General features: G+C 38.5%; 1 long non-coding RNA gene across 1 annotated transcript; it reads right to left on the minus strand.

Annotated features, from left to right (window-relative positions):
• Window positions 1-15,343: 15,343 nt before the first annotated feature.
• On the minus strand, window positions 15,344-18,755 carry LOC149137870 (uncharacterized). The gene is made up of 2 exons (XR_016244438.1): window positions 17,144-18,755; window positions 15,344-16,944 (listed from the first exon to the last, which is right to left on the minus strand). It is a non-coding gene; the product is annotated as an uncharacterized LOC149137870 (long non-coding RNA).
• Window positions 18,756-19,084: the final 329 nt, after the last annotated feature.

Genomic DNA, 19,084 nt, shown 5'->3' on the forward strand with positions numbered 1-19,084 from the left:
TGCAATCGAAGTTGGGCAGCTAAGACGGATGGATATCCATTGGCTTGCATTCGAGACTGTGATGAACATGCACATACATACATACGTACATACATACATACATACATACATACATACATACATACATACATGCATACATACATATATACATACATACATACACACATACATACGTACATACATACATACATACACACATACATACATACACATAAATGCATACATACATACACACACACATACATACATACGTACGTACATACATACATGCATGCATACATACGTAAATACATACATACATACATACTTATATATATATATAGAGAGAGAGAGAGAGGAGTTGAACAAAATAATGGAAACACAAAACATCAAAGCATCATAATTTTGAAATATCTTTAAAACCGTCAAAAGCTTGTTTATTTTTATTTATTTATTATTTATTTATTTATTTTTTTTTTTTATTAGTGTTGCTTAACAGGTTTTGCCGAAATTTCTGTTTCTTCTCAGATATCATCAGAAAAAATAATTAAAATTTATTAAAATGACAGATCTATCGGACTTTCAAAGAGGTCAAATAGTTGGTGCCCGTATGGCAGGCGCTAGCGTACCAAAAACAGCCGAATTGTTTGGTGTATCAAGAAGTACTGTCTCGAAAGTAATGACAGCCTTTGAGAAAGAGGGAAAAACCTCCTCATCGAAACAAAGCTCCGGAAGAAAACCAAAACGTTCAGATATCTACGTCGGTCTCTTACGCGAATTATAAGAAAGAATCACAAAAGTACAGCTCCCAAAATTACTACAGAGCTTAATGACCACCTCAAGAATCCAGTTTCCACAAAAACTGTTCGTCGGGAGCTGCACAAAGCCGGATTTCACGAGAAAGCTGCTATCTGAAAACCACTACTTTCAAAAACAAACGTTACAAAACGTTTAGAGTGAAGTAAAAACCTATAGAATTGGTCCCTGGAGCAGTGGAAGAATGTCATTTTCTTGGACGAGTCATTCTTTACCTTATTTCTGACCACCGGCCGAGTATACGTGTGGAGACAGCCAAAAGAAGCATTTGACCCAGACTGCCTTCTTACAACTGTTAAACGTGGAGGAGGATCTGTGATGATCTGGGACGCTATATCTTGGAAATTCGCTGGCCCAATGGTTTCCCTTCATGGCAGAATTAATAGTCAAAACTATCTAAGCATTTTATCGGATCAAATTTATCCTATAGTTGCGGAACTGTTTCCGAAGGGAAACGCGATCTTTCAAGATGATAATGCACCAATTCACACAGCTAAAGTTGTTACTGAATGGCACGAGGAACATTCTAGTGAAGTTGAACATCTTATCTGACCACCACAGTCCCTAGATCTCAATATTATTGAAAATTTATGGTGCATTTTAGAAAAACAAGGAGTCGATATCCTCCACCATCATCACTACAAGAACTGGAGACTGTTTTTGCTGAAGAATGGACAAAAATTCCTTTGGAAACAATTCAAACTTTGTACGAGTTCATACTTCTACTGCCAAAGGCGATCCTACCCCGAAATTTTAAGGTGTTTCCATTATTTTGTCCAACACCTGTGTGTATATATATATATATATATATATATATATATATATATATATATATATATATATATATATATATAATACAAATGATATATGAGCACATGCATGTATACATACATATATGTACATACCTACATCTACATGTATATATAGATGCATATCCGGGTACAGGACGTCAAAAAGGAACGGGAACGTAAAGCACAAAAAAATGGACTTTTTTACAGACAACAGAATGAACACAAAGGAAAACAGACGAGCCACTTATGGAACTTTTCTTTCCCAAACAATAATACACATATGTATGTACGTACCTATGTATGTATGTTTTTCTTTGAGTTTTATTTAAGTTCTTAAGAGACTTCTAGCCGACTGTTTGAGAGTTCCTAGCGTAGTTGGGTCGGTATGTTGATTCATCTGTCGATGTATATACCTAAGAATCGCAGATGGAGAATCTTTGGAATGTTTTACATATCTTCACTGTGCCACTCAGTTGATCGTATTTGGAGAATCCGCATCAATTTCTTTTGTTCTTCCTTCGAAAAAAACTAGTATTTCTAGGTTTTTGTATAAATTTGTTAGTATGTATGTACGTATATATGTATGTATGTATGTATGTATGTATGTATGTATGCATGTATGTATGTCTGCATGTATGTATGTTTGTATATCGCAACTACATTGTGGAATAGCAACACTTACCTTTTAATAACTCACTGAGCTGTTAATTTAACTTTATTCCGTGCTATGTCAAACTTTTCAATGCGTGACTGCTACCTGGTTACTGGCACAGTTCCACTGCAACTGTCTAGAAGTCTGTTAATAGTCAATTCTTATAGTTGAAGGTTCTTTTCTCATTTCCTGTTTTATTTGCATTTATATATTTTCACTGCTTCCTTGTTACTGTTCGCTAAGTACAAAACCTAAAATATATTAGAACATTTTTCTCCTGTTGTTTAAGTTCTTGGAAATTATATTTCTGCTGTTTAGATGAAATATATTTTAAATTGCTTAAAGATTGTAGGATATTCTGAACAATAACACAACTCCGAATTCAATCAATAAAAATCTTTCATAATATCTTTCACTCAGAACCTACCTTTCAACTTAATTATCATTCAACACAGCGCCATCTAACCCACAAAATTAAACTCATGTTTGTGCGTGCGAGCACGTATGTGTATGTATGTTTGTAAATCCGTGTGTGTGTGTGTGTGTGTGTGTGTAAGAACGTGCATTTACAAACGGAAAAAAACGTACTTAATACATTAAGTAATGTGTAGTGACCTTTTATTTTGTTTTTTGTTTGTTCGGTTTTTTTCTTTGGAAGCTGAAACATCCTAGTTGTCTGGAGTTTTGTACATGATGTTTGTCAAGCTATATATATAATTTTTCAATTTCAAATATAAAATGTGTGTCTGAGTGCGTGCGTGTGTGTTCGTGTATATGCGCGTGCATCTCGTTTAGTGCATGTTGATACTTCCACGCAATGATGTCGCGCCATGCTGAGGGACCATGTGCCTAATTGGTAATTCTTAACAAAGAATAAACCTAGGTAACAAATGAATTTGTCAATATTGTTGGCAAGATACATAATAATTTAAGCAAAATGTGGTTACTCTATTACAACTTCTTTAACACATGGCTCCGGGTTCAATCTCACTACGTGGCACCTTGGACAAATGACTTCTGCTATAGCCTCAGGCCGACCGAAGCTTTGTGAGTGGATTTAGCAAGCCCGCCGTATGTATATACATCTATGTATACGTGTCTCTCTGTGTGTATTTGCCCCGTCATCACTTGACGACCTTTGTTGGTTTGTTTACGTCCCATAACTTAGTTGACCGGCAAAAGACGCTCATAAAATACCAGGCTTTAGAAAAATTAGTATTGGGGTCTAATAAGTGAAACTAGTAAAACATAAAAGAAATTTTGAATTTTTTTTTTTGTTTCCTTACTAGTTTCAGCTCGAGAGCTGTGGCCATTGCTGGGGCACCACCTAGAGGAATAAGTACTGGATTCGAACAATGGACTCCAGTAGTTATTTTAAAGTCTCTTAACTATTCTATCGATATCGCTAAGTTACAAGGACGTAAACAAATCGACACTAGTTGCACACTGTGGCAGGGAACAAGCACAAAGACACATATCTGTACGTGGGGTGGAGATGAAGGCGCATAGCTCAGTGGTTAGAGCGACGGACTCACAATCACGAGGTAGTGAGTTCGATTCCCAGACCAGGCTGTGTGTTGTGTTCTTGGGCAAGACACTTTATTTCATGTTGCTCCAGTTCATTCATCTGTAGAAATGAGTTGCGACATCATTAGTGTCAAGCTGTATTAACCTTTGCCTTTCCCTTGGATAATATTGGTGACGTGGAGAGAGGAGGCTGGTATGCATGGGCGATTGCTGGTCTTCCATAAAATCAATCTTGCTCGAACTTGTGCCTCAGGGGGGAACTTTTTAGGTGCAATCCCATGGTCATTCATGACCGGAGGGGGTCTTTACCTTTTACCTGTATATAGGAGTGGGCGTGAGGCAAAAAGCTTGCTTCCCAACCACATGGTTCTGGGTTCAGTCCCACTGCGTGGAACCTTGGGCAAGTGTCTTTTACTGTAGCCTCAGGCCGACAAATTGTGAGTGGGTTTGGTAGACGGAAACCGAAAGAAGCCCGTCATGTGTGTGCGTGTGTGCGTATTTGTGTGTCTGTGTTTGTCCCCACCACCACCACCGTCGCTTAACAACCGATGTTGGTGTGTGTTTATGTCCCCGTAACTTAGCGGTTCGGCAAAGAGACCAATAGAATAAGTACCAGGCTTACAAAGAATAAGTTCTGGGGTCGATTTACTCGACTAAAGACAGTACTCCACCATGGCCGCAGTCAAATGACTGAAACAAGTAAAAGAATAAAAGAATAAGAATATACATATATATATATATATATATATATATATATATATATATATATATATATATATATATGATGAGCTTTCTGTCTATCAATTTCCTTCACAAGGCGTTTCTCGCCCTGGGACTGTTGTAAAAGGTGCCGCACAGTGGGACTAAATCCGAAACTACGTGATTGCAAAGCGAGCTTCTTAACCACACAGCCATGCGTGCGCATTAAAAACAAGTACCATGCTTTCGTTAACTGTTGCAGGTGCTTGTGTAGTCACGCGGCGTAGATACCCTTTCAGACGTGCCACTCTCGACCAAGTGGAGCATGGAGAATGCAGAACAGCACCAATACTGACGTGAAACTTGCTCAAGGATACCACGTGTTACCTGCCCAAGGACGACCTCGTAATCGTAAGCTGGGCCACGCGCTTTCTCACAAAATGCATACACACACACACATATAGATAGATAGATAGATAGATAGATAGAGGGGGGAGAGGGGAGAGAGGGGGAGGGAGAGAGAGAGGGGGAGAGAGAGGGGGAGGGGAGAGAGAGAGAGAGAGAGAGAGAGAGAGAGAGAGAGAGAGAGAGAGAGAGAGATATGGGTTAAAACAGTTTGATCCAAATTCCCTGGTGTTTTAAGTGTCAAAGCATGATGCTAATAATCGTCAGCCATTGTAAACTTGAGATTTGAATGACCTCATTCAAATTTGCAATGGCCGAGGTTTAGCATCACGATTTAAAACTTAAAGTACCAATGAATTTGAATGAAACTGTTTTAATCCATACATGTAACTCCCATTGAATGTGTTGACTACCCTTCTTTCGTTTATCCACCTACTTGTGTGTGTGTGTGTGTGTGTGTGTGTGTGTGCGTGTATAAGCGCAGGAGTAGCTGTGTGGTAAGTGGCTTGCTTACCAACCACATGGTTCCGGGTTCAGTCCCACTGCGTGGCACCTTGGGTAAGTGTCTTCTAATATAGCCTCGGGCCGACCAAAGCCTTGTGAGTGGATTTGGTAGACAGAAACTGAAAGAAGCCCGGCGTATATATGTATGTATATATATATATATTTGTGTGTTTGTGTGTCTGTGTTTGTTCCCCCCCACACAACATCGCTTGACAACCGATGCTGGTGTGTTTACGTCCCGTAACTTAGCGGTTCGACAAAAAGAGACCGATAGAATAAGTACTAGGCTTACAAAGAATAAGTCCTGGGGTCGATTTGCTCGACTAAAGGCAGTGCTCCAGCATGGCCGCAATCAAATGACTGAAACAAGTAAAAGAGTAAAGATATATATATATATATATATATATATATATATATATATATATATTCAAAAAGGGATAAAACTCTTTTACAGGAATTTTATCAAGAAGCCAGTGTGTAAAAAAATTCGTAAGGGAAATTTCTATTCCCAAGAATATAATTATTCGTTTATATTTATATAAAGGGCATTATTATAGAAAAATAACAACGCCACACAGTGGACTTCTCAAAATAACCACATTTAGTACCTAATGCGAGGAAAAGCAACCAACAGAAGCCTACCTACTTTCTTTTAAATAAACTTAACTGTGTATCGACCGATTTCGCGATTACTAGAATGAATCTAAATTTTGTTCATCAGCACAGTATTGTACCAAAAATATATATAAATAAACAGAATTCTCACCTCACCAAAAACGAACACCCTACGTATCCGACAGAGTAAAAGGAATGAAGTTTATCTGTATATATCTTCATCAAAGAAGCGGGAATACTTCCGGGTTGCTTTTGGGTACACGTGTGGAGACAGGAATAAAAATTCAACATTGAATATATTCCGTGTAAATATTTGATAAATAAATTCAAAAAGGGATAAAACTCTTTTACAGGAACGAATTTTTTTCACACTGGCTTCTTGATAAAATTCCTGTCTCCACACGTGTACCCAAAAGCAACCCGGAAGTATTCCCGCTTCTTTGATGAAGATATATACAGATAAACTTCATTCCCTTTGCTCTGTCGGATACGTAGTGTGTTCGTTTTTGGTGAGGTGAGAATTCTGTTTATTTATATATTTTTGGTACAATACTGTGCTGATGAACGAAATCTAGATTCATTCTAGTAATCGCGAAATCGGTCGATACACAGTTAAGTTTATTTAAAAGAAAGTAGGTAGGCTTCTGTTGGTTGCTTTTCCTCGCATTAGGTACTAAATGTGGTTATTTTGAGAAGTCCACTGTGTGGCGTTGTTATTTTTCTATAATAATGCCCTTTATATAAATATATATATATATATATATATATATATATATATATATATATATATATATACATACATATACATACATGCACGCATACATACATACACACATACATACATACACACACATCCATCCATCATCCATCCATCCATACATACATACATACATACATACCGTACAGACACCATTCGAATATCCTATTGTTTTTCTCTCACACGGCAGCAGCTAAACAACAACAGCAAAAATAGATATATAAGCTTAGTGCTGAAGAGCAAAGAAAGCACTCCTACGTGTCAGCAGCCAGCTCATCGGGAAACACTCTCTTCAAGATGACTTCTTCTATAACATACATATATACGTTTGGGATTTTAGACTGAACAACCTGGTAACTTAGCCATCCGGCAAAACAGACCGATAGGATAAGTTCCAGGCTTTTAAAAAATAAGTACTGGGGCTGATCTCCTAGAGTAAACCCTTCGAGGGAGCGCTCCAGTATGACAGCAGTCCAATGACTGAAAGAAGTAAAGACAAAAAGACAATTATAAAATAACTAAATCTTGAAAATTTATATAATAATGATCGATTTTTTTAATAATTGGGTCTAAATAGTTAGTAGTATTTGCTGTTAATTATGTTGATCTTCATTAGTCATAAATCTTATATTATAAAAGAGAAGCGGATCTCCGTCTGTCTTTCTGTCTGTCCGTCCGTCACAACCACTATTAGGGGAAGGGAGAGGAATCAAAATATACATCACAATGTATTTTTAGACGTGGGCGGGGAGAAAATGTTGAGAAATACAGTGCGAGAGAGGGAGAGCGTGTGTGTGTGTGTGTGTGTGTGATAGATAGATAGATATATAGACAGACAGCTAGCTAGCTAGCTAGCTAGATAGATAGATAGATAGATAGTGTTGTCACCACAATAACTAGTGCGGGAATTTTTAAACGCGGAAATTTTAAGTGCAAGTCTATCAACACAACGCAATACAGCTTCAAAAAACAAAAAAAAAGACTTTCATTACATAACGATATAAATAGTCATTTTCATTTGGTTGTTTGTGTGTGTATTTCTATCTATGTGTGCGTGCGTGTGTGTGTGTGTGTGTGTGTGTATTTCTGTATGTCTTTCATCATAGACAACGCAACACATACTTTACAAAAAGACTTTCGCTATATTGACGTTGTTTTTGTTGAGATAGAAATTTAGTGAGATAGAAATGGGGGAGTGAAAGGAAAAACAGGTTGTTGTTGAGAGCAATACAATGAGGGAGAGAGAGAGAGAGAGAGAGAGAGAGAGAGAGAGAGAGAGAGAGAGAGAGAGAGAGAGAGAGAGAGAGAGAGAGAGAGTGCACGTGTGTGTGTGTGTGAGTCTGTGTGTGTGTGTGTCTGTGTGTGTGTGTGTGTGTGTGTGTGTGTGTGTGTGTGTGTGTGAGTGAGTGAATGAATGTGTGCGTGTGTGATAGATACACTATTGTCACCATAGTAACTAATGAGACTTTCACTATATAACAGTCTACACTTAACAAATATTTTTATTGGCAGAGTAGCGACGGATAAAAGACTGTGATATATACAAATTGTTATATTTGGGGACGGTTATTTTGCCAATAAACACACGCACTATTTATTTGACCTTCACTTTAACTTTATTATTAGTTTATTTGTCAAAGTGCTTTTATCACACATTTGTGACCTCTTCAATGACTTTCTGTTCCTCGTGTCTCCTGAAAGCTAAAGTGAAGATAAAGTAAATAGCGCATGTGCTTATTGGCAATATGACCGTCCCCAAACATAACAATATATGTTTCAACACACGATTTCACATCAAGAATTTTGCAAAACAAATGCATAAACGTATTTATGAATTAATATAAAATTGAAACAAATGCAAAAAATATAAAACTCTGCGGTTTTGAAAAGTGCCCTTCAATCTGCTAGGCTGTGAGTTTGTTTAGCTTGTACCTAAATTTGTTTAGCTGTAAGTTTATTTCACTGGTACCTAAATCAGGTCCTACCTGCTTGGTATGAATGAATAAAAAATGTTCGGTAAAATCGTAGATCTGTCAATAACAAACTACAGCCTATGGGACTTTCTGACAGGCACGCCTAACGAAGAATTAGGATCTTTTTTAAAACGGGGGCCACATTTTTCATTAACGAAACACTTTGAAACTTGGAACACTGGTAGAATGTGTCATATAAAACATCTTTTTCTCTTAGTCTTCTTAAAAAAAAAAGAAATCCCTAAGTTATTCCATGTTAAAGTTGTCGTATTTCTGTAATTTCAACCAATCACTGACGTCCATTCAGCCGATATACATTAAGTGCCGGCTACATAAACAAACGATTCTGAAACAATTCTATCGGTGATAGGGTTAGGGTTAGGGTTAGGGTAAAACAGCAAATTTAAAAAGAAAAAAGCAAATAAAACGAAGAAAAAAAAAGAAAATGAGAAAAGCAAATTTAAAATGAAAAAAGCAAATAAAACGAAGCTATGGCTTAATCAGCCAAAGGAGTAAATGTAAACAACTGAATACTTGTCAGTGATTGGTTGAAATTATCGAAATAAGACAATTTTTTACATGAAATAAATTCGAATACAAAAATATTTTTCAGTTCTATAACACAAAATAGATAAGTATACGAAGTTTGAAAGTCTTTCGGTACCAAAAACACTACGTAAAACATTAATGAAAAATGTGGCCCCCGTTTTATAAAAGATCCAAGAATTATTTTCATTAGCGCAGCCCACCTGATGATGAACTACGTCTTCTGCGGCTCCCTTGTCGAAAAAGGTGGCCAATTCCTGTTCCAGATTAATCAACTTTCATGTCAGGAGCCGCGAAGGAAAACTGCGGACTCACTAGAGAGGTTAACAAAGGACATTAACTGTAGTAAAAGATGTTAACGCAGTATTCACGTCTCAAACCAAAGCATATTCATATTAACACAAAGTACACATACAAGCGTGCCCACACACATACAAACACATTCATATACACAAGCTGATGTTCTGTAATTAACAGGGAAAGAAAGAAAGAAAGAAAGAAAGAAAGAAAAGAGAGAGAGAGAGAGAGAGAGAGAGAGAGAGAGAGAGAGAGAGAGAGAGAGGCGGAGTTAGATAGAGAGCCCTTCGATTATTTTCAATGTCGTTTGATAAGACGTTGCTAAGAGACCAAAAGAAAATTGCATATGTGTTAAATTGATATTTATCAATGTGAATATCAACAGTTCGTGAGTATGAATATGTATATCTAGCAACCTATATCTCTGCTTGCGCGAATGTGTCTGCGCAAATCCATACGCGCATACATATTAGACACTGGATGTGTATACACCTGTATAAATATATATATGGTCTTATTGAAAAAGCTCATATATATTTATATGTGTGTATATTTATGTATGTAAATATGCATATATGTGTGTATGTTAATATTTATACAGTACAAAGGCGGCGAACTGGCAGAATCGTTAGCACGCCGGGCGAAATGCTTAGCAGTATTTCGTCTGTCTTTACGTTCTGAGTTCAAATTACGCCGAGGTCGACTTTGCCTTTCATCCTTTCGAGGTCGATTAAATAAGTACTAGTTACGCACTGGGGTCGATATAATCGACTTAATCCGTTTGTCTGTCCTTGTTTGTCCCCTCTGCGTGTAGCCCCTTGTGGGCAGTAAAGAAATAAGAAACGTTAGCACGCCGGGCGAAATGCATATCGGTATTTCATCTGTCCTTAAGTTCTAAGTTTAAATTCCGCCGATGTCACCTGTGCCTTTTATTCTTTCGGGGCCGATAAATTAAGTACCTGTTGCGTACTGGAGTAGATTTAATCGTACATCAAGGTGCATTTTGCCAAAAGTCTTAATGTAAAACAGGTAACATCTTGAAGCAAGTCATTCACATATAATCTAAATAACAAGCATCTCAAAACGGAACCTTGTGTTACTTCGAACATTATTAGGTTCAGTAAGGCGGCGAGCTGGTAGAATCGCTAGCACACTGACCAAAATTCTTAGCGGCATTTCGTTCGTTTTATGTTCCGAGTTCAAATTCCGCCGACGTCGATTTTACCTTTCATCCTTTTAGGGTCGATAAAATAAGTACCAGTTTGAGTATTGGGGGTCGATGTAGTCGACTTACCCAACTCTCCTGAAATTGCTGGCTTAGGGCTAAAATTTGAAACCAATATTATCAGGTTTAGTTGATTTATAACTATTCATCAAGATCTGTAGCACTATGCCGGGCCTCTATCGTTATTGTTGTTTAATCTGTAGTGAAACTTCTCTCTCGGGCATTCAAACATAAATGATAACGAAGCGGCTAACATCTAGCCTTCGGCTGCCTTGGACCCTTCTGTCCACCACCCTGATTGGTTCTCATTTGCGCGGCAATTGTCCCCAGTTCTGCTTCGCGCCAGGGTGCATTCCGTCCAATCGTGGCCTTATAATAAGGTCACGTGAGAGAGTTTTCCTTCGTTTCCGGTGAGCCCTATTTCATCTATAAATAAGCCCGATCCAACGACGCCAATCGTCTTCGATTTCAGATATCTCACAGGTCTGGTCGCTGACCACACACACATACAGAACACAGCTACAGCCAGTTTCCAACGACGTCATCACCACCAAAGTACTGTCTACCACAATGTCGTCGCCAGCAACCCCACCACCAGAGTTCACACCAATATCAACAAACACGGTTTTATCTCGACACTGTATGAGTGGATTATTTCCACCACGAACAACAGTCAGAACTAACCTGCGAGAATATTCCGACCAGGTAACCGGTCGTAGCATCGACGCTCAATACACTCGACATGTGACACCACAGCTCTGCTTTCCGGCCACAACTTCCTGCGTATGAACATTCTATATCTTGTGTAACTCATACACGAACTGGTATTTCTCAATCTCAGTGTTTGAGACTTGTAGTCTATGTTACAGACACTCTTTCTATATTCTGTGTTCCTCTCTCACACACACATATTGTACTCTCACATATTGTACACACACTATTGCTTATACGACTGCCCGTCATTTCATATTGTTGTATACATACTCTTGTACACGAAGGCCTGACTTATCTACTGTGTTATTTATATATGCCACTTGCACGCACACAGACACTACAGTTTCACTATGTTAATAAACTTACTCTCTTTATATATCTAACGGTTGTGTTTGTCACTCACTTGTTCTTTTACTGCCACTTGGCTCGTATCTCTCTCACGACGAGCCTTTTATGTTATATAATTTGCTTTTTTGTGTTCGACCGTGCGACGCGTAAAAAGGGTTTTGTTTTTCGTCTCGTCGCCATTCTCCTTTGGTTCGCACGGTCGATTTATTACAAATCTATTATTAGTATTAGTTCGCTAAAAGCTTTTCCAAAATGCCATGCTATTATATCCATGTTGCTTGCAATATTTATTCCGGCACTTTATGTTCTGAATTCAATTACTACTGAAGTCAATTTTGCTTTTCATTCCCCCGAAATAATGAAATAAAGTACCAGTCAAATTCTGGGATCGATAGTGTTGACTCATCCTTTCCCCTGAAAATTACTGGCCTTGTATTTAAATCGGAAACAATTATATCCATATTGATCTTTTTTGTCTCTGGTCTGGTTCGAACTCCTGTTCAACTCAACAATTATTGGTGCCTCAGTAAGCCAAACCACGAAGAAGTAACTTCGCACTGAACGAGCCAATGGGAGAGCTAGTAGGGGAACCATCGGTGTTGGTTACTAAGATTGCTTGAAAGGGAAGCTAAATTTCTCTTAAATAACACTCTACCATCTTAAAGAAGATGGATGACACATTCAATTATGCCGTATTAGAAACTACTAAAGAGACAGAATGGTCATGGCTAGAACGCCTTTAACCCGATAATGATTAACTTGAAGCTAAACATTAAAAAATTAGTATTGTACACCAATGAAATATTCACTCTTGCAAAAATATCCACCCTTACAAATAGCCAGAACGAAAGGACAGTCGCCAGATCTGACAGAAAAATTACGAACGAATTTCCTTCAATGGATAATCTTAAAAATGAAGATTATGCTTGTATCCAGAATAATATAGACATGATACCTTAAAAATAAAAATAGGAAGATCACTTGTTTGTTTAATCACGATTGACTTAAGGTTAAACGCCATCAACAAATGTGACTTTTATTACATAGTGATACTTGCATTCAGCGAAGTGGACTAACACAATCTATTATTAGGTCGAATGTTACACTAACTATCGATATGAAGTAACAGATCGCCGGAAATAAATTAAGAACACAAAGGTTTACATTTATTTCTGGACAGTACGGCGTTATAAAAGAAGTTTCAAACTCTTTATTGATTGCTTCTTATCTTATTCATCAGAACTTCTTTCTAAATCAATACTTTTGATTTAATGCAATTATAAATATATATATTTTTTTTTTCATCTAGTATTGTTATATATTCTCTAGTTAATCATCTTTATCAATAATACTACGTATTAATTGAATATAAGTCGTACACCATACGAATTACTTTTAAATAGAATATTAGCATACGTGTGTATAAATGTGTGGGGGGGGGGGAGACTCAGCGTGACACATAGCGTGACAAAGCCAGCCCTTTGAAATACAGGTACTACTCATTTTTGCCAGCTGAGTGGACTGGAGCAACGTGAAATAAAGTTTCTTGCTCAATGACACAACGCGTCGCCGGGAATCGAACTCACGTCCTTACGATTATGAGCCGAATGCCCTAACCACTAAGCCACGCGCCTTCACTAGATAGATAGATAGATAGATAGATAGTTAGATAGATAGATACATACATACATACATACATACATACGTATATGTATACATATGTGTGCATATACGTGTATGTGTGTGTATTTGTGCATGTGTCTGTTTGGTGATGTAAGCGAGAACTAGAACTCAAAACATAAGTATGGTACATGCCTATGCACGAGACTCTTAGCCCTTGAGTCACTTTATAGCTTCTGTCAATTAAGTAAAATATATGTGTGTGTGTGTGTGTGTGTGTGTGTGTATGTGTGTGTGTATGTGTGTGTGTATGTGTGTGTGTGTGTGTGTGTGTGTGTCGCTGACCACTACACACATTTTTTTCTCTCCTTGTTTCTTTCTGTGTTCCTTTCTGTTGAAGAGCGTAGGCTCGAAACGTTAAAGACTTTCTCTATTCCCGAGCGTTATACTAATACATCCATTTGTTGTCTACACCACCTGTCTTCATCTGTTGTTTTTTCGTGAATTCTCCCTATATATATATATATATATATATATATATATATATATATATATATATATATATATATATATATATATATATATTTACTAACTCAAAAGCCGCCCTATCGGCTAACTCCTGCGGAGGGCTCCTCATTGGGCCTTGGGCCCAACAATAACACTTCTAGTATTGAGTATATAAACTTTATTAAACTTGACCAATATTTTTCAGGCAATGAACAGTTTTCATCAACACAATGATATAATTTTTTGACTTAGAACTTATTGCAAAGCTGCATGGTAAACAACATTTTTTTGTCTTCCCATTCGGGGATCAGAACATTTTTTTCTATCAAACCACTTTCTCTTTATTGTTTTCAACCACCACCACCATCGCCACCACAACTGCCATACACACACTATTCAGACTTCTGACGCTACCACCATCAAGACCTTTGACTTCACCGCCTTCCCTTCCTCCACCACCATCAACACTGTCTTTCATATCACTTACTATTACCGTCATCCCTAACTGCCTCGGCTACCACCACCACCACCACCACCACCATCATCACCGTCGCCTCCTCCTCTGTCACAACTACAGCTCAGACTATTACTATCACCCCATTACCATCACAACCGTCAATCTACTACTACCCTCACCGTCTTTATGCCTACTATTACTCTCACCCCAAAATGAGGAATAGTTGAAGTGTCATTGAAAAGTGAGAGAAGAGGGGGATCAAAGTGCGACACACTGGCAAACAGAAATTCGTTTTGGCATTTATTATTATAGATATGTGCGTGTGTACGTACGTCTATGTATATAAACATACGTGTGGAGGCGCAATGGCCCAGTGGTTAGGGCAGCGGACTCGCGGTCATAGGATCGCGGTTTCGATTCCCAGACCGGGCGTTGTGAGTGTTTATTGAGCGAAAACACCTAAAGCTCCACGAGGCTCCGGCAGGGGATGGTGGCGAACCCTGCTGTACTCTTTCACCACAACTTTCTCTCACTCTAACTTCTTGTTTCTGTTGTGCCTGTAATTCAAAGGGTCAGCCCTGTCACACTGTGTCACGCTGAATATCCCCGAGAACTACATTAAGGGTACACGTGTCTGTGGAGTGCTCAGCCACTTGCACGTTAATTTCACGAGCAGGCTGTTCCGTTGATCGGATCAACTGGAACCCTCGACGTCGTAAGCGACGGAGTGCCAAGAGAGATAGACATACGTATGTACACAATCATGCGTACACACACACACACACACACACACACACCAGCTAAGTACATCAAATTATCCAGCCAGTTCATTAAGAAACCATTGAGCGGCCAACAGGAAGGCTGGACAGCTGCTGGAGGGATGAAGAGAAATAAGGAGTGGACGAAAGAAGTTTAACTGAAATAGCTGTATGAATTGCTCGATTAGAAGTTAGATACGGAAACAAATTGGATTTCCATTTTCTATGTGCACGTCTGTCTTTTCATAGATATATGTGGGTGTGTTTATGTGGCGTGCGTGCGTGCGTATACGTGTGTGTGGGGGGGGGGGTATGTGTGCGCGCGCGTTTATACGGAAGTGTGTGCCGAGAAGCTGCTGTCACTTACATTGTCGCCTGAAGTCGATAGATTTAAAGTCCTTTAACATTAACGAATCATCAATCGATAATGCACATGAGTGTACGTGTGAGTGTGCGTGTACGTTTTTGTTTGTGTGTATGTGTGTGTGTGTGTGTGTGTGTCTATATGTATGTGTATGTGTGTACGTCGATATATAGACGTATGCATGTACATACAAATGTTTGTGTGTGTGTGTGTGTGTGTGTGTGTGTGTGTGTGGGCGTGCATGTATGTATATAGTTAGTGGGGTGGTACATTCGCGCACGCATACGAGGGTGTTCCCGATAGTAAAGCTTAAGTGGGCATAACTTTTATGTTAACTGACATTGGTCTTTCAAATTGCACATGCTGTTAGAGTAATTTTTCCTCTATAATTAGGTTTTCTTCCTGTTCTTTTTCGTTGTAGACAAATAAGGAATTCCAAGCAGAAACAGCGCGACGTCATGGAATTCTCGATGACGGAAGGTTACAAGTTGTTTGACGTCCACAAAAAGGTTTGTAGATTGTTTGCAGAGATGACACCATTGACAAGGAGCAATGTGCACAGAAGGATGAAAAGGTTTAAAGAGAGGGAATTCAGCAGTGAAGATAAACCACCTAGAGAAGAAAAAAACCATTGTCGCTTGGAAATTGTTGTTGTTGTTGTTGTTGTTGTTGTTGGCTGCTGTCGTCACTGGTTGAGTTGATGAATGAAAATATGTTTCAAGGGCTGCGTGTAGAAGTAACCGAACACCCGCAAATATTTCACGGATTTTATTATCGCACATTAAGGCAAACTGTGTTTGCTTTTTATAGATAACAACAGCAATAATTACATACTGAAAGGGAATTTATAGCAAGCTATTGATGCAGCAACATGTGGCTTGCCCAACCTTACTGGAAGTAATTGTGCTAAATTCGTGGTAACGGAAGTTCTTGTCAGCTATTTGTGCCATTTGTCTTAGCCGCCTCCAGGGTCGTCTGGCTGATGAAAATCCGCACCGTCTGATGTCACAGGAATGTAGACACATATCGGTCTGCAATTAATGACTGCCAAAAGCGATCTTTTATAGGGCACAAGAAGATGATTCTAGAAGGTTGTATCACGCAATGGCTTGACGCTGATTGGTTGCTTAATAAACCGATCACACGAAACTATTGTGGTTCGGTCGTGTTATCTGACCGGTTACCTAGAGGTTCGATTTCGAATCACCGCTACACCATCAACTGTGACTTAACACGAATCGGTGCTACTTTGGTGTGCGATCTACGTAGCCAACAAGAGTCAAATTCTACTTTAGTATGAGATCTACATGTTTCATCGATTTATTATGGCTCAAATAAAACATTCTTACATGGGCGAATCGGACGAACAGGCGAGCTGAACGAATATCAGCTAGAAAAGTAAAAAATAGAGAATTAAAATTTTTATACTTTTTATACATTTATTGTTAAAGAGAAATTAGAATGAAGCAAATTTGAAACAAGTTTACTAATTTTATCGTTAATACATTTATCATTAAAATTTATTATTTGATACATTTATTATTAAAAAGACATTAGAATGGAGCAGATATAAAGTGTAGATCGCGTACCAAAGCAGTTTCATGACACGTACATCGCATACCAAAGTAGCACCCACGAATCTTCAGTGAATGAACGAATTGATTTGCGCGAACAGACGAATCACAATCAAATAGATTGATGCACAACTGGACTGTGGTTGCAATACAGAAGATGGTGGAAGATTTTGGTTTTTGAGAAAGCGTGTGCGAAGTGGATATTTCAGCAGTTGTCATCTGACTTGAAGGAAAGAAAAATGGAAGCCTGCTCTAGTCTGCTGGAAGTGTTTGAAACCAATGAAGACATATTTTGTTTCTGTCTGGTGGCAGTTGATAAAATGTGAGATTATCTTTATGATCTGGAATAAAGGTTCAGTCCGTGGAAAGGCGTTACCTCTCTTCTCCAAGGACCAAGAAGTCCAAGAACCAACGATAAACAAAGAAAGTGACTGTTTGGGGTTGAGGATAAGGATGTCATTCTCATTGATTTTCTGGAATGTTCCTATATCGTGAACTGTATATTGAGAGTCTCATAATGCTCAGAGAATCCATTAGGAAGAAATGGTAGCGCATAACTTAATGGTTCAGGTATTGGATTCATGGTCATAAGAATGTGATTTCGATTCCCGGACCGGACAACGCTTTGTGTTCACTCAACTGGCAAAAGTGAATAATCCTGCGAGACACCGGTCTGCCGTCCAGGGGTGGGTGAGATATGTACGCGGGGAAACTGGCCTTATAAATCTATATCAATGTTCCGCAACCGGTATGCTGCGGCACACTGGTGTGCCACGAGACGATGCTAAGTGTGCCGCAGTGTAACCTGAATATAAATTTTTTCCCCTATACTTTTAGTTATATTTTTAGTTCAGGTGTGCCGCCGAATTTTGAAAAGACTATAAGTATACCGCAAGTGAAAAAAGAAGTTGCGGAGCACTGGTCTTTATAACCCGGCAAGGAGCTTTATCCTTATCCTGTTAGGAGGGATGGACTGAACAAGAGTCAGAAAACGATCAACATTCACCATGGCATTGCATGGTCACACACCCTTCGGCAACAAATCAGGTAATCGACATATTAGGCTGGTTAATAAACCCCATTCACCGTAGGTCTGGCACCCACTAACTCCCATTTGTTCGGTTCAGTGGAAAACAGTCGGTGCCGATGTAGTATGTGATCTACATATGTTTCTGGTATAGCTTGTGATCTACATTAATTCAAATGTATTAGTTTGTGAGCTACACCGACTTTTTGATCTACATTTAAGATTGATCTATTTACTCGACTTCCGGTTGATTTGGTATATAAACCAAAAAAACTTTTATGATCTAAGCACTTTTACTCCTAAGCCCATTGAAAGAAGTGACGAGAACAAAAGAATTTTACACACAGGTTATTTAAGATGAAGAAGCTGCAATAGAATTTCTCCGACGCTATGAACTCCTTGTTTAGCTCACTCTTTTATAACAAAATTTTGAATGTTGATCACAAGCTGGTCAAGATTTAAGTTGCTGTAGATCACAATGGCATGTAGATCACATACTACACCGACACCGAACAGTCTTCTGGGAGGGAGTAGCGATTTGATGATACGGATGAGGTAAAAATGGCTGTAAAGAAAGGGCAATAACAGTGCAAACATGATTTTTTTTTAAAGTGGATTCAAAAATTGGATTCGTCAATGGCGTAACTATTTTGTTTGTGATGTATCTGCGGCAACGTTGAAGAGTTGCTCTAGCAACGTAAGCAATTTGAACGATCTATGTCAGTTAATAATAAAAAGTCATGTCCTGTATGCGTGTATATGTGTGAATAATGTTATGTTCCATATGTGTGTGTGTGTGTGTGTGTGTTTGCATGCGTCTATGCATGTATGTATGTGTATACATATATGTTAGATGAGTATATTTTCGATGTGATACTTTTTGCAATTTCGGTCTAACATGGCTCTTCGCGTAAAGTTTACCAATACAA

Source organism: Octopus bimaculoides, chromosome 1 (genome assembly GCF_046866305.1).
Source record: "Octopus bimaculoides isolate indiv1 chromosome 1, ASM4686630v1, whole genome shotgun sequence".
NCBI lineage: Eukaryota > Metazoa > Mollusca > Cephalopoda > Octopoda > Octopodidae > Octopus > Octopus bimaculoides.